The sequence below is a fragment of the Protomyctophum parallelum genome (genome assembly GCF_964188405.1).
Source record: "Protomyctophum parallelum genome assembly, chromosome: 1".
NCBI lineage: Eukaryota > Metazoa > Chordata > Actinopteri > Myctophiformes > Myctophidae > Protomyctophum > Protomyctophum parallelum.
In genome coordinates this window covers 69,532,356-69,554,433 of record NC_139697.1, presented here as the reverse complement: position 1 = coordinate 69,554,433, position 22,078 = coordinate 69,532,356, and positions in this window count along the sequence as shown.

The window sequence follows — 22,078 nt, the reverse complement described above, 5'->3', positions numbered from 1 at the left end:
CAATGGGAAAGTTGAAACCCGGAAAAGCAGCAGGGATTGATGACATACTGGCAGAAATGATACAGCACCTGGGACCTAACGCAAAGACCTGGCTCGTGGGGATACTGAATACATGCATGGCACAGAAAACCATCCCTTCTGTCTGGAGAAAGGCCAAAGTGGTTGCAATCCCCAAACCTGGCAAAGACCCATCATCCCCAAAGAGCTACCGACCCATTTCCCTCCTCTGCATCACCTACAAGAGAGGCTGCTACTCCTGTTTACATTCGAGGGTTGCCGGTCCTCTCGAACGGAACAGTTTAACGTCATGCCCAGGACGAAAAGATATAGAGAACACCAACATGACAAATAACAGCAGGAAGGCATGAGCCACAATCCACCGTCTTGGCAAAGACCACACCACCCATAATTCACAACGGTCACAGCAAACTCTGTTGCATCACAACTGGTGTAGGTATTGGATGGAGCCCGCACATCACAGGTGTAAAAAAAAACGTTCTGTATTGAAATACTGACAACGTTTCGATCTATTTGATCTTCATCAGGTCATGTGTACACAAAACATACACTTTTATACTAAGGGAGTGCCCCCATCAACCAATCAAAACACCACATTTTGGTGCCCCTCCCATCACTGCAGGTGTGACACGTCAACCCTGAGTGAGTATGTGGGGACCCAGACATATTGATGTAAATATAGTCTGTTCAGAAATGTTAGTGCCTCTCATAGAGCTTGTAGGTGATGCAGAGGAAGGAAATGGGTCGGTAGCTCTTCGGGGATAATGGGTCTTTGCCAGGTTTAGGGATTGCAACCACTTTGGCCTTTCTCCAGACAGAAGGGATGGTTTTCTGTGCCATGCACGTGTTCAGCATCCCCACAAGCCAGGTCTTTGCGCTAGGTCCCAGGTGCTGTATCATTTCTTCCAGCATGTCATCAATCCCTGCTGCTTTTCCGGGTTTCAACTTTCCCATTGCAGTTTCAAGTTCTTCTAGGTCGAAGGGTTTGGTTTGAGGACTGGCTGATTGTGGTTGGTCTGATACCACTGTGCGATGGTATTCTATGTGGGTCGGTGGCGGTGTTGGTTACGACTGTTGGCCACCAGTTGTGACCAACACCGCCACCGACCCACAGGAGAATACCATCACACAGTGGTATCAGACCAACCTCAATCAGCCAGCCCTCAAACCAAACCCTTCGACCTAGAAGAACTCGAAACTGCAATGGGAAAGTTGAAACCCGGAAAAGCAGCAGGGATTGATGACATACTGGCAGAAATGATACAGCACCTGGGACCTAACGCAAAGACCTGGCTCGTGGGGATACTGAATAAATGCATGGCACAGAAAACCATCCCTTCTGTCTGGAGAAAGGCCAAAGTGGTTGCAATCCCCAAACCTGGCAAAGACCCATCACCCCCAAAGAGCTACCGACCCATTTCCCTCCTCTGCATCACCTACAAGAGAGGCTGCTACTCCAACGCCTCATACCACTCATAGACACCAAGCTGACTAAAGACCAAGCTGGTTTCCGTCCCGTCCTGTGCTGGACAGAGCTCAACCTCACCCAACACATTGAGGATGGGTTTGAGGGAAAACAAATAACTGGAGCAGCATTCAGAGATCTCTCTGCTGCCTACGACACTGTCCAACACCGCACAATGGTCAGGAAAAGCCTCCTCAACAACAGGCGCTTCTATGTCCACTTAAATGACCAGAGGAGTAAATGGAAAGCCCAAAAGAACGGCCTACCACAAGGTAGCCTGCTCGCCCCCTCCTTTTCAATATCTACACAAACGTCCAGCCACTACCCAAAGTAGTAGTACTGGAATGAAATGATAGAACACCTCACACACACATAGTTTCCTTTCGTGGCTGTTTACATTCGAGGGTCGCCGGTCCTCTCGAACGGAACAGTTTAACGTCATGCCCAGGACGAAAAGATATAGAGAACACCAACATGACAAATAACAGCAGGAAGGCATGGGCCACAATCCACCGTCTTGGCAAAGACCACACCACCCATAATTCACAACGGTCACAGCAAACTCTATTGCATCACAACTGGTGTAGTTATTGGATGGAGCCCGCACACCACCAAAAAAAGAAAAACAACATACTATAGTATGCCCTCCGTGACCATGGACTTTAGCCTTTCGCTTTTCTGCGATTTAACCTTTTTTCAAATCCTCAACAATGATGAAGAATCGTGCACTATAGCATGCCACTTAATGACCTTGACCAATATCAATGACCTTGAGCAGTATAAATTACCTTCAATAAGACTAGTAAATTACCTTGACCAGTATAAATGACCTTGACAAGTACAAATGACCTTGACCAGTATAAATGACCTTCACCAGTAGAAATGACCGTGACCAGTATATGACTGTGACCAGTATACATGACCTTCATGAGACTAGTAAATGACCGTGACCAGTATAAATGACCTTTATAAGACTAGTAAATGATCTTCACCAGTATAAATGACCTTGACCAGTATGCGGTCCGTGACCATGGACTATAGCCTTTTGCTTTTCCTTGATTTTCACCTTTAAAAAATCCTCAACAATGATGAAGAATCGCGCACTATAGCGCGCCGCTCAATGACCTGAGACCATGGACCAATGAATGAAATACAACACATTGAGCAGGGCACTGCAGGGAGTTGAACCCCGTTCCGGTAAACCAGAAGTCCGACACCAGTGCCTTAGTTTTTGTGTTGTTGTTCATTTAAAGGTCCAGGTGTGCATACGCATGTGCGCCTGTGCGTGTGTAGGTGCATGTGTGCATGTGTGCATGTGTGTGTGCACGCTTCAATGACCACTGTTGGACCCCATGGGGATCAAGGACCTCAGGGAGCCACCCATAATTCACAACGGTCACAGCGAACTCTGTTGCATCACAACTGGTGGCCAACAGTCGTAACCAACACCGCCGCCGACCCACAGGAGAATACCATCGCACAGTGGTATCAGACCAACCACAATCAGCCAGCCCTCAAACCAAACCCTTCGACCTAGAAGAACTCGAAACTGCAATGGGAAAGTTGAAACCCGGAAAAGCAGCAGGGATTGATGACATACTGGCAGAAATTATACAGCACCTGGAACCTAACGCAAAGACCTGGCTCGTGGGGATGCTGAACACATGCATGGCACAGAAAACCATCCCTTCTGTCTGGAGAAAGGCCAAAGTGGTTGCAATCCCCAAACCTGGCAAAGACCCATCATCCTCAAAGAGCTACCGACCCATTTCCCTCCTCTGCATCACCTACAAGAGAGGCTGCTACTCCAACGCCTCATACCACTCATAGACACCAAGCTGACTAAAGACCAAGCTGGTTTCCGTCCCGTCCTGTGCTGGACAGAGCTCAACCTCACCCAACACATTGAGGATGGGTTTGAGGGAAAACAAATAACTGGAGCAGCAACTGGAGGGCGAAGCAAGCACGCAGGCAGCTTGTGCCTGCCTGCGTGCCTGCCTGCCTTCCTGCCTGCCTTCCTCATGTGGAAGGTGCATAGTTGACTTTGTGTGTGTCTTTCTTTTTCTGTCTGTCTTTCTTAGGATGAAGATCAAGGTAGACGCCGTTGGAAGGCTCAACACAAGCCGATGCCCTTAGAGATCCATCCCAAAGCTTCCCTCAGGGAGCCCAGCAAGCCAGCTAGCCAGCAAGCCCGCCCAGTCAGCCAACGCAGCCAGCAAGCTCTGCCAGTCAGCCAGTGTAGAAAGTCAGGCTGACAAGCCAGAGCATATCAGCCCTTGCAGTCCGCCATTGCAGCCATACCAGCCTTGCTCAGTCAGCTCAGCCAGGCCTCTCTCGAGGCCTGGCTCTCTGTCTGCCTGGCCCGGTCTTCCCTGCCCTGCCTTGCAGCAACAGAACCAGCCTTGCTAGCAAGCCAGCCAGCTCAGAATACGAGCTCAGCAAGCCAACGCAGCTGGCAAGCACGCAGTTAGTCTAAACCAGTTTCAGACAGGCAGGCCAAGGCAGACAGACAGGAAGACCGAGGCGCCTAGGCAGGCAGACAGGCCAGGAAGGCAACAAAGTGCAGGCAGGGGGACTATCCGGCCTAAGGCTGCGCTGCAAGGGTTGGAGCCTGGCCAGCTCCTGCTGGTCTTGGCTGAGTGGCTGTGGCTGCACAGTAAGGCTGCTGTAACCTAGTCTGGGCTTGCTGCTGCACTGGCTTGCTCAGCTCGCATTCTGAGCTGGCTGGCTTGCCAGAAAGGCTGGTTCTGTTGCTGCAAGGCAGGGCAGGGCAGACCGGGCCAGGCAGACAGAGAGCCAGGCCTCGAGAGAGGCCTAGCTGAGCTGACTGAGCAAGGCTGGTATGGCTGCAGTGGCTGACTGCAAGGGCTGATATGCTCTGGCTTGGCAGCCTGACTTTCTACACTGGCTGACTGGCGGAGCTGACTGGCTGCGTTCGCTGACTGGGCAGGCTTGCTGGCTAGCTGGCTTGCTGAACTCCCTGAGGGAAGCTTTGGGATGTATCTCTAGGGGCATCGGCTTGTGTTGAGCCTTCCAACGGCGTCTACCTTGATCTCCGTCCTAAGAAAGAAAGACAGAAAAAGAAAGACACACACAAACCCAACTATGCACCTTGCACCTGAGGAACCGAGACGCGAAAAACCGCCACCGACCCACAGGAGAATACCATCGCACAGTGGTATCAGACCAACCTCAATCAGCCAGCCCTCAAACCAAACCCTTCGACCTAGAAGAACTCGAAACTGCAATGGGAAAGTTGAAACCCGGAAAAGCAGCAGGGATTGATGACATACTGGCAGAAATGATACAGCACCTGGGACCTAACGCAAAGACCTGGCTCGTGGGGATACTGAATACATGCATGGCACAGAAAACCATCCCTTCTGTCTGGAGAAAGGCCAAAGTGGTTGCAATCCCCAAACCTGGCAAAGACCCATCATCCCCAAAGAGCTACCGACCCATTTCCCTCCTCTGCATCACCTACAAGAGAGGCTGCTACTCCTGTTTACATTCGAGGGTTGCCGGTCCTCTCGAACGGAACAGTTTAACGTCATGCCCAGGACGAAAAGATATAGAGAACACCAACATGACAAATAACAGCAGGAAGGCATGAGCCACAATCCACCGTCTTGGCAAAGACCACACCACCCATAATTCACAACGGTCACAGCAAACTCTGTTGCATCACAACTGGTGTAGGTATTGGATGGAGCCCGCACATCACAGGTGTAAAAAAAACGTTCTGTATTGAAATACTGACAACGTTTCGATCTATTTGATCTTCATCAGGTCATGTGTACACAAAACATACACTTTTATACTAAGGGAGTGCCCCCATCAACCAATCAAAACACCACATTTTGGTGCCCCTCCCATCACTGCAGGTGTGACACGTCAACCCTGAGTGAGTATGTGGGGACCCAGACATATTGATGTAAATATAGTCTGTTCAGAAATGTTAGTGCCTCTCATAGAGCTTGTAGGTGATGCAGAGGAAGGAAATGGGTCGGTAGCTCTTCGGGGATAATGGGTCTTTGCCAGGTTTAGGGATTGCAACCACTTTGGCCTTTCTCCAGACAGAAGGGATGGTTTTCTGTGCCATGCACGTGTTCAGCATCCCCACAAGCCAGGTCTTTGCGCTAGGTCCCAGGTGCTGTATCATTTCTTCCAGCATGTCATCAATCCCTGCTGCTTTTCCGGGTTTCAACTTTCCCATTGCAGTTTCAAGTTCTTCTAGGTCGAAGGGTTTGGTTTGAGGACTGGCTGATTGTGGTTGGTCTGATACCACTGTGCGATGGTATTCTATGTGGGTCGGTGGCGGTGTTGGTTACGACTGTTGGCCACCAGTTGTGACCAACACCGCCACCGACCCACAGGAGAATACCATCACACAGTGGTATCAGACCAACCTCAATCAGCCAGCCCTCAAACCAAACCCTTCGACCTAGAAGAACTCGAAACTGCAATGGGAAAGTTGAAACCCGGAAAAGCAGCAGGGATTGATGACATACTGGCAGAAATGATACAGCACCTGGGACCTAACGCAAAGACCTGGCTCGTGGGGATACTGAATAAATGCATGGCACAGAAAACCATCCCTTCTGTCTGGAGAAAGGCCAAAGTGGTTGCAATCCCCAAACCTGGCAAAGACCCATCACCCCCAAAGAGCTACCGACCCATTTCCCTCCTCTGCATCACCTACAAGAGAGGCTGCTACTCCAACGCCTCATACCACTCATAGACACCAAGCTGACTAAAGACCAAGCTGGTTTCCGTCCCGTCCTGTGCTGGACAGAGCTCAACCTCACCCAACACATTGAGGATGGGTTTGAGGGAAAACAAATAACTGGAGCAGCATTCAGAGATCTCTCTGCTGCCTACGACACTGTCCAACACCGCACAATGGTCAGGAAAAGCCTCCTCAACAACAGGCGCTTCTATGTCCACTTAAATGACCAGAGGAGTAAATGGAAAGCCCAAAAGAACGGCCTACCACAAGGTAGCCTGCTCGCCCCCTCCTTTTCAATATCTACACAAACGTCCAGCCACTACCCAAAGTAGTAGTACTGGAATGAAATGATAGAACACCTCACACACACATAGTTTCCTTTCGTGGCTGTTTACATTCGAGGGTCGCCGGTCCTCTCGAACGGAACAGTTTAACGTCATGCCCAGGACGAAAAGATATAGAGAACACCAACATGACAAATAACAGCAGGAAGGCATGGGCCACAATCCACCGTCTTGGCAAAGACCACACCACCCATAATTCACAACGGTCACAGCAAACTCTATTGCATCACAACTGGTGTAGTTATTGGATGGAGCCCGCACACCACCAAAAAAAGAAAAACAACATACTATAGTATGCCCTCCGTGACCATGGACTTTAGCCTTTCGCTTTTCTGCGATTTAACCTTTTTTCAAATCCTCAACAATGATGAAGAATCGTGCACTATAGCATGCCACTTAATGACCTTGACCAATATCAATGACCTTGAGCAGTATAAATTACCTTCAATAAGACTAGTAAATTACCTTGACCAGTATAAATGACCTTGACAAGTACAAATGACCTTGACCAGTATAAATGACCTTCACCAGTAGAAATGACCGTGACCAGTATATGACTGTGACCAGTATACATGACCTTCATGAGACTAGTAAATGACCGTGACCAGTATAAATGACCTTTATAAGACTAGTAAATGATCTTCACCAGTATAAATGACCTTGACCAGTATGCGGTCCGTGACCATGGACTATAGCCTTTTGCTTTTCCTTGATTTTCACCTTTAAAAAATCCTCAACAATGATGAAGAATCGCGCACTATAGCGCGCCGCTCAATGACCTGAGACCATGGACCAATGAATGAAATACAACACATTGAGCAGGGCACTGCAGGGAGTTGAACCCCGTTCCGGTAAACCAGAAGTCCGACACCAGTGCCTTAGTTTTTGTGTTGTTGTTCATTTAAAGGTCCAGGTGTGCATACGCATGTGCGCCTGTGCGTGTGTAGGTGCATGTGTGCATGTGTGCATGTGTGTGTGCACGCTTCAATGACCACTGTTGGACCCCATGGGGATCAAGGACCTCAGGGAGCCACCCATAATTCACAACGGTCACAGCGAACTCTGTTGCATCACAACTGGTGGCCAACAGTCGTAACCAACACCGCCGCCGACCCACAGGAGAATACCATCGCACAGTGGTATCAGACCAACCACAATCAGCCAGCCCTCAAACCAAACCCTTCGACCTAGAAGAACTCGAAACTGCAATGGGAAAGTTGAAACCCGGAAAAGCAGCAGGGATTGATGACATACTGGCAGAAATTATACAGCACCTGGAACCTAACGCAAAGACCTGGCTCGTGGGGATGCTGAACACATGCATGGCACAGAAAACCATCCCTTCTGTCTGGAGAAAGGCCAAAGTGGTTGCAATCCCCAAACCTGGCAAAGACCCATCATCCTCAAAGAGCTACCGACCCATTTCCCTCCTCTGCATCACCTACAAGAGAGGCTGCTACTCCAACGCCTCATACCACTCATAGACACCAAGCTGACTAAAGACCAAGCTGGTTTCCGTCCCGTCCTGTGCTGGACAGAGCTCAACCTCACCCAACACATTGAGGATGGGTTTGAGGGAAAACAAATAACTGGAGCAGCAACTGGAGGGCGAAGCAAGCACGCAGGCAGCTTGTGCCTGCCTGCGTGCCTGCCTGCCTTCCTGCCTGCCTTCCTCATGTGGAAGGTGCATAGTTGACTTTGTGTGTGTCTTTCTTTTTCTGTCTGTCTTTCTTAGGATGAAGATCAAGGTAGACGCCGTTGGAAGGCTCAACACAAGCCGATGCCCTTAGAGATCCATCCCAAAGCTTCCCTCAGGGAGCCCAGCAAGCCAGCTAGCCAGCAAGCCCGCCCAGTCAGCCAACGCAGCCAGCAAGCTCTGCCAGTCAGCCAGTGTAGAAAGTCAGGCTGACAAGCCAGAGCATATCAGCCCTTGCAGTCCGCCATTGCAGCCATACCAGCCTTGCTCAGTCAGCTCAGCCAGGCCTCTCTCGAGGCCTGGCTCTCTGTCTGCCTGGCCCGGTCTTCCCTGCCCTGCCTTGCAGCAACAGAACCAGCCTTGCTAGCAAGCCAGCCAGCTCAGAATACGAGCTCAGCAAGCCAACGCAGCTGGCAAGCACGCAGTTAGTCTAAACCAGTTTCAGACAGGCAGGCCAAGGCAGACAGACAGGAAGACCGAGGCGCCTAGGCAGGCAGACAGGCCAGGAAGGCAACAAAGTGCAGGCAGGGGGACTATCCGGCCTAAGGCTGCGCTGCAAGGGTTGGAGCCTGGCCAGCTCCTGCTGGTCTTGGCTGAGTGGCTGTGGCTGCACAGTAAGGCTGCTGTAACCTAGTCTGGGCTTGCTGCTGCACTGGCTTGCTCAGCTCGCATTCTGAGCTGGCTGGCTTGCCAGAAAGGCTGGTTCTGTTGCTGCAAGGCAGGGCAGGGCAGACCGGGCCAGGCAGACAGAGAGCCAGGCCTCGAGAGAGGCCTAGCTGAGCTGACTGAGCAAGGCTGGTATGGCTGCAGTGGCTGACTGCAAGGGCTGATATGCTCTGGCTTGGCAGCCTGACTTTCTACACTGGCTGACTGGCGGAGCTGACTGGCTGCGTTCGCTGACTGGGCAGGCTTGCTGGCTAGCTGGCTTGCTGAACTCCCTGAGGGAAGCTTTGGGATGTATCTCTAGGGGCATCGGCTTGTGTTGAGCCTTCCAACGGCGTCTACCTTGATCTCCGTCCTAAGAAAGAAAGACAGAAAAAGAAAGACACACACAAACCCAACTATGCACCTTGCACCTGAGGAACCGAGACGCGAAAAACCGCCACCGACCCACAGGAGAATACCATCGCACAGTGGTATCAGACCAACCTCAATCAGCCAGCCCTCAAACCAAACCCTTCGACCTAGAAGAACTCGAAACTGCAATGGGAAAGTTGAAACCCGGAAAAGCAGCAGGGATTGATGACATACTGGCAGAAATGATACAGCACCTGGGACCTAACGCAAAGACCTGGCTCGTGGGGATACTGAATACATGCATGGCACAGAAAACCATCCCTTCTGTCTGGAGAAAGGCCAAAGTGGTTGCAATCCCCAAACCTGGCAAAGACCCATCATCCCCAAAGAGCTACCGACCCATTTCCCTCCTCTGCATCACCTACAAGAGAGGCTGCTACTCCTGTTTACATTCGAGGGTTGCCGGTCCTCTCGAACGGAACAGTTTAACGTCATGCCCAGGACGAAAAGATATAGAGAACACCAACATGACAAATAACAGCAGGAAGGCATGAGCCACAATCCACCGTCTTGGCAAAGACCACACCACCCATAATTCACAACGGTCACAGCAAACTCTGTTGCATCACAACTGGTGTAGGTATTGGATGGAGCCCGCACATCACAGGTGTAAAAAAAACGTTCTGTATTGAAATACTGACAACGTTTCGATCTATTTGATCTTCATCAGGTCATGTGTACACAAAACATACACTTTTATACTAAGGGAGTGCCCCCATCAACCAATCAAAACACCACATTTTGGTGCCCCTCCCATCACTGCAGGTGTGACACGTCAACCCTGAGTGAGTATGTGGGGACCCAGACATATTGATGTAAATATAGTCTGTTCAGAAATGTTAGTGCCTCTCATAGAGCTTGTAGGTGATGCAGAGGAAGGAAATGGGTCGGTAGCTCTTCGGGGATAATGGGTCTTTGCCAGGTTTAGGGATTGCAACCACTTTGGCCTTTCTCCAGACAGAAGGGATGGTTTTCTGTGCCATGCACGTGTTCAGCATCCCCACAAGCCAGGTCTTTGCGCTAGGTCCCAGGTGCTGTATCATTTCTTCCAGCATGTCATCAATCCCTGCTGCTTTTCCGGGTTTCAACTTTCCCATTGCAGTTTCAAGTTCTTCTAGGTCGAAGGGTTTGGTTTGAGGACTGGCTGATTGTGGTTGGTCTGATACCACTGTGCGATGGTATTCTATGTGGGTCGGTGGCGGTGTTGGTTACGACTGTTGGCCACCAGTTGTGACCAACACCGCCACCGACCCACAGGAGAATACCATCACACAGTGGTATCAGACCAACCTCAATCAGCCAGCCCTCAAACCAAACCCTTCGACCTAGAAGAACTCGAAACTGCAATGGGAAAGTTGAAACCCGGAAAAGCAGCAGGGATTGATGACATACTGGCAGAAATGATACAGCACCTGGGACCTAACGCAAAGACCTGGCTCGTGGGGATACTGAATAAATGCATGGCACAGAAAACCATCCCTTCTGTCTGGAGAAAGGCCAAAGTGGTTGCAATCCCCAAACCTGGCAAAGACCCATCACCCCCAAAGAGCTACCGACCCATTTCCCTCCTCTGCATCACCTACAAGAGAGGCTGCTACTCCAACGCCTCATACCACTCATAGACACCAAGCTGACTAAAGACCAAGCTGGTTTCCGTCCCGTCCTGTGCTGGACAGAGCTCAACCTCACCCAACACATTGAGGATGGGTTTGAGGGAAAACAAATAACTGGAGCAGCATTCAGAGATCTCTCTGCTGCCTACGACACTGTCCAACACCGCACAATGGTCAGGAAAAGCCTCCTCAACAACAGGCGCTTCTATGTCCACTTAAATGACCAGAGGAGTAAATGGAAAGCCCAAAAGAACGGCCTACCACAAGGTAGCCTGCTCGCCCCCTCCTTTTCAATATCTACACAAACGTCCAGCCACTACCCAAAGTAGTAGTACTGGAATGAAATGATAGAACACCTCACACACACATAGTTTCCTTTCGTGGCTGTTTACATTCGAGGGTCGCCGGTCCTCTCGAACGGAACAGTTTAACGTCATGCCCAGGACGAAAAGATATAGAGAACACCAACATGACAAATAACAGCAGGAAGGCATGGGCCACAATCCACCGTCTTGGCAAAGACCACACCACCCATAATTCACAACGGTCACAGCAAACTCTATTGCATCACAACTGGTGTAGTTATTGGATGGAGCCCGCACACCACCAAAAAAAGAAAAACAACATACTATAGTATGCCCTCCGTGACCATGGACTTTAGCCTTTCGCTTTTCTGCGATTTAACCTTTTTTCAAATCCTCAACAATGATGAAGAATCGTGCACTATAGCATGCCACTTAATGACCTTGACCAATATCAATGACCTTGAGCAGTATAAATTACCTTCAATAAGACTAGTAAATTACCTTGACCAGTATAAATGACCTTGACAAGTACAAATGACCTTGACCAGTATAAATGACCTTCACCAGTAGAAATGACCGTGACCAGTATATGACTGTGACCAGTATACATGACCTTCATGAGACTAGTAAATGACCGTGACCAGTATAAATGACCTTTATAAGACTAGTAAATGATCTTCACCAGTATAAATGACCTTGACCAGTATGCGGTCCGTGACCATGGACTATAGCCTTTTGCTTTTCCTTGATTTTCACCTTTAAAAAATCCTCAACAATGATGAAGAATCGCGCACTATAGCGCGCCGCTCAATGACCTGAGACCATGGACCAATGAATGAAATACAACACATTGAGCAGGGCACTGCAGGGAGTTGAACCCCGTTCCGGTAAACCAGAAGTCCGACACCAGTGCCTTAGTTTTTGTGTTGTTGTTCATTTAAAGGTCCAGGTGTGCATACGCATGTGCGCCTGTGCGTGTGTAGGTGCATGTGTGCATGTGTGTGTGCACGCTTCAATGACCACTGTTGGACCCCATGGGGATCAAGGACCTCAGGGAGCCACCCATAATTCACAACGGTCACAGCGAACTCTGTTGCATCACAACTGGTGGCCAACAGTCGTAACCAACACCGCCGCCGACCCACAGGAGAATACCATCGCACAGTGGTATCAGACCAACCACAATCAGCCAGCCCTCAAACCAAACCCTTCGACCTAGAAGAACTCGAAACTGCAATGGGAAAGTTGAAACCCGGAAAAGCAGCAGGGATTGATGACATACTGGCAGAAATTATACAGCACCTGGAACCTAACGCAAAGACCTGGCTCGTGGGGATGCTGAACACATGCATGGCACAGAAAACCATCCCTTCTGTCTGGAGAAAGGCCAAAGTGGTTGCAATCCCCAAACCTGGCAAAGACCCATCATCCTCAAAGAGCTACCGACCCATTTCCCTCCTCTGCATCACCTACAAGAGAGGCTGCTACTCCAACGCCTCATACCACTCATAGACACCAAGCTGACTAAAGACCAAGCTGGTTTCCGTCCCGTCCTGTGCTGGACAGAGCTCAACCTCACCCAACACATTGAGGATGGGTTTGAGGGAAAACAAATAACTGGAGCAGCAACTGGAGGGCGAAGCAAGCACGCAGGCAGCTTGTGCCTGCCTGCGTGCCTGCCTGCCTTCCTGCCTGCCTTCCTCATGTGGAAGGTGCATAGTTGACTTTGTGTGTGTCTTTCTTTTTCTGTCTGTCTTTCTTAGGATGAAGATCAAGGTAGACGCCGTTGGAAGGCTCAACACAAGCCGATGCCCTTAGAGATCCATCCCAAAGCTTCCCTCAGGGAGCCCAGCAAGCCAGCTAGCCAGCAAGCCCGCCCAGTCAGCCAACGCAGCCAGCAAGCTCTGCCAGTCAGCCAGTGTAGAAAGTCAGGCTGACAAGCCAGAGCATATCAGCCCTTGCAGTCCGCCATTGCAGCCATACCAGCCTTGCTCAGTCAGCTCAGCCAGGCCTCTCTCGAGGCCTGGCTCTCTGTCTGCCTGGCCCGGTCTTCCCTGCCCTGCCTTGCAGCAACAGAACCAGCCTTGCTAGCAAGCCAGCCAGCTCAGAATACGAGCTCAGCAAGCCAACGCAGCTGGCAAGCACGCAGTTAGTCTAAACCAGTTTCAGACAGGCAGGCCAAGGCAGACAGACAGGAAGACCGAGGCGCCTAGGCAGGCAGACAGGCCAGGAAGGCAACAAAGTGCAGGCAGGGGGACTATCCGGCCTAAGGCTGCGCTGCAAGGGTTGGAGCCTGGCCAGCTCCTGCTGGTCTTGGCTGAGTGGCTGTGGCTGCACAGTAAGGCTGCTGTAACCTAGTCTGGGCTTGCTGCTGCACTGGCTTGCTCAGCTCGCATTCTGAGCTGGCTGGCTTGCCAGAAAGGCTGGTTCTGTTGCTGCAAGGCAGGGCAGGGCAGACCGGGCCAGGCAGACAGAGAGCCAGGCCTCGAGAGAGGCCTAGCTGAGCTGACTGAGCAAGGCTGGTATGGCTGCAGTGGCTGACTGCAAGGGCTGATATGCTCTGGCTTGGCAGCCTGACTTTCTACACTGGCTGACTGGCGGAGCTGACTGGCTGCGTTCGCTGACTGGGCAGGCTTGCTGGCTAGCTGGCTTGCTGAACTCCCTGAGGGAAGCTTTGGGATGTATCTCTAGGGGCATCGGCTTGTGTTGAGCCTTCCAACGGCGTCTACCTTGATCTCCGTCCTAAGAAAGAAAGACAGAAAAAGAAAGACACACACAAACCCAACTATGCACCTTGCACCTGAGGAACCGAGACGCGAAAAACCGCCACCGACCCACAGGAGAATACCATCGCACAGTGGTATCAGACCAACCTCAATCAGCCAGCCCTCAAACCAAACCCTTCGACCTAGAAGAACTCGAAACTGCAATGGGAAAGTTGAAACCCGGAAAAGCAGCAGGGATTGATGACATACTGGCAGAAATGATACAGCACCTGGGACCTAACGCAAAGACCTGGCTCGTGGGGATACTGAATACATGCATGGCACAGAAAACCATCCCTTCTGTCTGGAGAAAGGCCAAAGTGGTTGCAATCCCCAAACCTGGCAAAGACCCATCATCCCCAAAGAGCTACCGACCCATTTCCCTCCTCTGCATCACCTACAAGAGAGGCTGCTACTCCTGTTTACATTCGAGGGTTGCCGGTCCTCTCGAACGGAACAGTTTAACGTCATGCCCAGGACGAAAAGATATAGAGAACACCAACATGACAAATAACAGCAGGAAGGCATGAGCCACAATCCACCGTCTTGGCAAAGACCACACCACCCATAATTCACAACGGTCACAGCAAACTCTGTTGCATCACAACTGGTGTAGGTATTGGATGGAGCCCGCACATCACAGGTGTAAAAAAAACGTTCTGTATTGAAATACTGACAACGTTTCGATCTATTTGATCTTCATCAGGTCATGTGTACACAAAACATACACTTTTATACTAAGGGAGTGCCCCCATCAACCAATCAAAACACCACATTTTGGTGCCCCTCCCATCACTGCAGGTGTGACACGTCAACCCTGAGTGAGTATGTGGGGACCCAGACATATTGATGTAAATATAGTCTGTTCAGAAATGTTAGTGCCTCTCATAGAGCTTGTAGGTGATGCAGAGGAAGGAAATGGGTCGGTAGCTCTTCGGGGATAATGGGTCTTTGCCAGGTTTAGGGATTGCAACCACTTTGGCCTTTCTCCAGACAGAAGGGATGGTTTTCTGTGCCATGCACGTGTTCAGCATCCCCACAAGCCAGGTCTTTGCGCTAGGTCCCAGGTGCTGTATCATTTCTTCCAGCATGTCATCAATCCCTGCTGCTTTTCCGGGTTTCAACTTTCCCATTGCAGTTTCAAGTTCTTCTAGGTCGAAGGGTTTGGTTTGAGGACTGGCTGATTGTGGTTGGTCTGATACCACTGTGCGATGGTATTCTATGTGGGTCGGTGGCGGTGTTGGTTACGACTGTTGGCCACCAGTTGTGACCAACACCGCCACCGACCCACAGGAGAATACCATCACACAGTGGTATCAGACCAACCTCAATCAGCCAGCCCTCAAACCAAACCCTTCGACCTAGAAGAACTCGAAACTGCAATGGGAAAGTTGAAACCCGGAAAAGCAGCAGGGATTGATGACATACTGGCAGAAATGATACAGCACCTGGGACCTAACGCAAAGACCTGGCTCGTGGGGATACTGAATAAATGCATGGCACAGAAAACCATCCCTTCTGTCTGGAGAAAGGCCAAAGTGGTTGCAATCCCCAAACCTGGCAAAGACCCATCACCCCCAAAGAGCTACCGACCCATTTCCCTCCTCTGCATCACCTACAAGAGAGGCTGCTACTCCAACGCCTCATACCACTCATAGACACCAAGCTGACTAAAGACCAAGCTGGTTTCCGTCCCGTCCTGTGCTGGACAGAGCTCAACCTCACCCAACACATTGAGGATGGGTTTGAGGGAAAACAAATAACTGGAGCAGCATTCAGAGATCTCTCTGCTGCCTACGACACTGTCCAACACCGCACAATGGTCAGGAAAAGCCTCCTCAACAACAGGCGCTTCTATGTCCACTTAAATGACCAGAGGAGTAAATGGAAAGCCCAAAAGAACGGCCTACCACAAGGTAGCCTGCTCGCCCCCTCCTTTTCAATATCTACACAAACGTCCAGCCACTACCCAAAGTAGTAGTACTGGAATGAAATGATAGAACACCTCACACACACATAGTTTCCTTTCGTGGCTGTTTACATTCGAGGGTCGCCGGTCCTCTCGAACGGAACAGTTTAACGTCATGCCCAGGACGAAAAGATATAGAGAACACCAACATGACAAATAACAGCAGGAAGGCATGGGCCACAATCCACCGTCTTGGCAAAGACCACACCACCCATAATTCACAACGGTCACAGCAAACTCTATTGCATCACAACTGGTGTAGTTATTGGATGGAGCCCGCACACCACCAAAAAAAGAAAAACAACATACTATAGTATGCCCTCCGTGACCATGGACTTTAGCCTTTCGCTTTTCTGCGATTTAACCTTTTTTCAAATCCTCAACAATGATGAAGAATCGTGCACTATAGCATGCCACTTAATGACCTTGACCAATATCAATGACCTTGAGCAGTATAAATTACCTTCAATAAGACTAGTAAATTACCTTGACCAGTATAAATGACCTTGACAAGTACAAATGACCTTGACCAGTATAAATGACCTTCACCAGTAGAAATGACCGTGACCAGTATATGACTGTGACCAGTATACATGACCTTCATGAGACTAGTAAATGACCGTGACCAGTATAAATGACCTTTATAAGACTAGTAAATGATCTTCACCAGTATAAATGACCTTGACCAGTATGCGGCCCGTGACCATGGACTATAGCCTTTTGCTTTTCCTTGATTTTCACCTTTAAAAAATCCTCAACAATGATGAAGAATCGCGCACTATAGCGCGCCGCTCAATGACCTGAGACCATGGACCAATGAATGAAATACAACACATTGAGCAGGGCACTGCAGGGAGTTGAACCCCGTTCCGGTAAACCAGAAGTCCGACACCAGTGCCTTAGTTTTTGTGTTGTTGTTCATTTAAAGGTCCAGGTGTGCATACGCATGTGCGCCTGTGCGTGTGTAGGTGCATGTGTGCATGTGTGCATGTGTGTGTGCACGCTTCAATGACCACTGTTGGACCCCATGGGGATCAAGGACCTCAGGGAGCCACCCATAATTCACAACGGTCACAGCGAACTCTGTTGCATCACAACTGGTGGCCAACAGTCGTAACCAACACCGCCACCGACCCACAGGAGAATACCATCACACAGTGGTATCAGACCAACCTCAATCAGCCAGCCCTCAAACCAAACCCTTCGACCTAGAAGAACTCGAAACTGCAATGGGAAAGTTGAAACCCGGAAAAGCAGCAGGGATTGATGACATACTGGCAGAAATGATACAGCACCTGGGACCTAACGCAAAGACCTGGCTCGTGGGGATACTGAATAAATGCATGGCACAGAAAACCATCCCTTCTGTCTGGAGAAAGGCCAAAGTGGTTGCAATCCCCAAACCTGGCAAAGACCCATCACCCCCAAAGAGCTACCGACCCATTTCCCTCCTCTGCATCACCTACAAGAGAGGCTGCTACTCCAACGCCTCATACCACTCACAGACACCAAGCTGACTAAAGACCAAGCTGGTTTCCGTCCTGGCCGCTCCTGTGCTGGACAGAGCTCAACCTCACCCAACACATGGAGGATGGGTTTGAGGGAAAACAAATAACTGGAGCAGCATTCAGAGATCTCTCTGCTGCCTATGACACTGTCCAACACCGCACAATGGTCGGGAAAAGCCTCCTCAACAACAGGCGCTTCTATGTCCAGTTAAATGACCAGAGGAGTAAATGGAAAGCCCAAAAGAACGGCCTACCACAAGGTAGCCTGCTCGTCCCCTCCTTTTCAATATCTACACAAACGTCCAGCCACTACCCAAAGTAGTAGTACTGGAATGAAATGATAGAACACCTCACACACACATAGTTTCCTTTCGTGGCTGTTTACATTCGAGGGTCGCCGGTCCTCTCGAACGGAACAGTTTAACGTCATGCCCAGGACAAAAAGATATAGAGAACACCAACATGACAAATAACAGCAGGAAGGCATGGGCCACAATCCACCGTCTTGGGGGAAAAAAAATAGCTGATCAATAAGCCCCAAACGCGTTGCACTGTGACCCGTTTTGAGCTTGTACATCGGCTATTTTTGCTACAACAGCAATATGCAACGTGGCCCTCTGGAGTGAGAGTGGAAATAGTGGAAATATAGTCTCCATCGTCAAAGTTGCCCACCCCCATTCTAAACACTACAACATGCAGAGGAGAAGTCATAACAGAACCATCTAAACACTACAACATGCAGAGGAGAAGTCATAACAGAACCATCTAAAGTTTAGATGGTTCTGTTATGACTTCTCCTCTGCATGTTGTAGTTTAGATTCTAAACACTACAACATGCAGAGGAGAAGTCATAACAGAACCATCTAAACACTACAGCATGCAGAAGAGAAGTCATAACAGAACCATCTAAACACTACAACATGCAGAGGAGAAGTCATAACAGAACCATCTAAACACTACAGCATGCAGAGGAGAAGTCATAACAGAACCATCTAAACACTACAACATGCAGAGGAGAAGTCATAACAGAACCATCTAAACACTACAACATGCAGAGGAGAAGTCATAACAGAACCATCTAAACACTACAGCATGCAGAGGAGAAGTCATAACAGAACCATCTAAACACTACAGCATGCAGAGGAGAAGTCATAGCAGAACCACCTAAACACTACAGCATGCAGAGGAGAAGTCATAACAGAACCATCTAAACACTACAGCATGCAGAGGAGAAGTCATAACAGAACCATCTAAATACTACAACATGCAGAGGAGAAGTCATAACAGAACCATCAAAATACTACAGCATGCAGAGGAGAAGGCATAACAGAACCATCTAAACACTACAGCATGCAGAGGGGAAGTCATAACAGAACCATCTAAATACTACAGCATGCAGAGGAGAAGTCATAACAGAACCATCTAAACACTACAACATGCAGAGGGGAAGTCATAACAGAACCATCTAAATACTACGACATGCAGTCATAACAGAACCATCTAAACACTACAGCATGCAGAGGAGAAGTCATAACAGAACCATCTAAACAATACAACATGCAGAGGGGAAGTCATAACAGAACCATCTAAATACTACAACATGCAGTCATAACAGAACCATCTAAACACTACAGCATGCAGAGGAGAAGTCATAACAGAACCATCTAAACACTACAGCATGCAGAGGAGAAGTCCTAACAGAACCATCTAAACACTACAGCATGCAGAGGAGAAGTCATAACAGAACCATCTAAACACTACAGCATGCAGAGGAGAAGTCATAACAGAACCATCTAAACACTACAACATGCAGAGGAGAAGTCATAACAGAACCATCTAAACACTACAACATGCAGAGGAGAAGTCATAACAGAACCATCTAAACACTACAGCATGCAGAAGAGAAGTCATAACAGAACCATCTAAACACTACAACATGCAGAGGAGAAGTCATAACAGAACCATCTAAACACTACAGCATGCAGAGGAGAAGTCATAACAGAACCATCTAAACACTACAGCATGCAGAGGAGAAGTCATAACAGAACCATCTAATCACTACAGCATGCAGAGGGGAAGTCATAACAGAACTATCTAAACACTACAGCATGCAGAGGAGAAGTCATAACAGAACCATCTAAACACTACAGCATGCAGAGGAGAAGTCATAACAGAACCATCTAAACACTACAGCATGCAGAGGGGAAGTCATAACAGAACCATCTAAACACTACAACATGCAGAGGAGAAGTCATAACAGAACCATCTAAATACTACAACATGCAGTCATAACAGAACCATCTAAACACTACAGCATGCAGTCATAACAGAACCATCTAAACACTACTCTGTTCACCTCTAGTCGGTTATTTATTCAGCCACGGACCACCATTTGAGGCCATTTAGCCTCTCAGACCCATTTGAGCCACTGACCACCATTGTGAGCATAGAGTATATTATGAATAGAGAAAAGGCACCCAGAGGAAACCCTGAGGCCAAATGCACATAGTGGCCGAATGAAGGTATTGCAGCCTGGCCCCAAACACATGAACGCGCTGGTCCGTTGACTATCATTGTGCACGTTCACGACGGCAGCACGCTAGCTAGCTAACGAACACGCTAGTTCGTTAGCTAGCTAGCGTGCTGCCGTCGTGAACCAGAATGCTCTGTTCCTACTGTGTTGTGTTCATATATGTTACTAACTACATTATAAAACCATGATCCAGTAGCCCAATGGATACCGTCGATGGTATGTGAACAACCGGGCCCGGGTTCACTTCCCAGTCGATGACCGAGTTTATTTTCTTCTTAACAAACACAACTGTTTGTTTGCATCAAGTCGAGGTCCTTTATTCATTCGGTATCTGAGCCACGGGACCACCATTTTTAGGCTCAAATACTGAATGAATAATGGACCTCGACGAGAAAAGCTAAAACAATTGTGTTAGTTTGGTAAGAAATGAAGCTAAACTCTCAGTCCTCGATGGGGACTCGAACCCGGGCCCTGGCCGTTGTCTACTAGGCGCCGACGGTAACCATTGGGCTACTGGAACACGGTTTTACAGAGTGGCACGAACATAATATATAAACATCACAACAAAGTTATCATAAAGTGATCACAGATGTTTGAACAACAACAACGTTAAGTATTAAATAACATTTAACGTACCTGCTTGCTGCGGACACGACGACGCCACGGCGGACGGTGGCAAAATCAAAACAACACTGAGCAAAACCCCCCTCCACGCGTCTCTTCCGTATTTGAGGGGTTGGCGTCACTTCCTTCCGGGTGTGACGTGAGGCCACGCCCGCGAGTCTTTGTTTTTCTTGTAGTCATTGTAGTCCTCCTACGTTACATCCGGGTCCCATCCGCTTCTATAGCTACATATTATTATGATTCTGAACGCGTGAATCTTTTTATTTTTTACAATAACGTTATTTTTCAGAAAGGAAGCCATTGAGGGTTAAAATGTGTCTTAATGCTTCCAACTCGAGTATAATTATTATTAATGTAAACTGTAAAGTGTCCACGACAAAGAAAATGTATGACGTGGAGCTTCCTTGAGTAAGACCCGGAAGCGGGTTACGTCACGGCTTAAATAGTCAATACAGACATGAGTCCCTTTCCTAGCAGCGTCCTCAGTGGTCTAGCGGTCTAGACGCCCGACTTCTTAATACAACTTTATAGAACTTCACGGGTTCAAACCCCTTTGATGTTTTTCTCAATCATTGATTCACAATATACCAGAATGCACGTTTAATCATAATACATAAAGCAGACAGCCCTGTGATTAAACCTTCAGCATTACATTACACTGCAACCCCACTGTGGCTAATACCTTTTTATTCACAATGCCAAGTTATTGTACTCCTAATAATATATCATGGTGTAGTCTAGCTCTGGTTTGATTGATTGATTTAAATATTGTATTAATAGTTTGTAGAATTACAGTACATTTCAAGCACAAACTCAATACAAAGACTGTTAACTGTGAGTGGACGACCCAATTAAGCATTACACTTGTTTACAACAGGGTCCACCTTGTTCAATTCATCAAAACATTTAGAGACGTAGCCTACAAATAGACACTTCTATATAGTTAAAGAACAGAACAGGAATTCATCATAAAGGAAGCAAAAAGGGAAAAGAAACATATACAGTGAGGGGAAAAGGGGGGCGGTGGGGGGGATTCAGATTTTACAGGGGCCAGTTTCGAATTGCAGCCGTCCGTAGGTGCCCTTTGAGAGCAGTTTTGAAGGAGTCAAGGGATTCACATGTCTTAATGACTGTTGGTAGGGTGTTCCACATTTTGGTGGCATAGGAGCGAAAATAATTTTAGTCCCTTGTTTGTGCCGAATCTGGGTTGTACATGGTTTGTTGCACTCCCTCTGGTGTTGTGGGTGTGGACTTCGTTTACAATAAGGAAGTATCTAGACAGGTACATGGGTATCTTGGTGATGTATCGAATCTTGTGGACCAGACCCATTGCAAGATGCTGTACTCTGTCGTCGACCCTAAGCCATCCCAGCCTGTCAAAGTGGGCAGGGGTGAGGTGGGTTCGGGGGGTGAGGCCAAGTAGGAGCCTGAC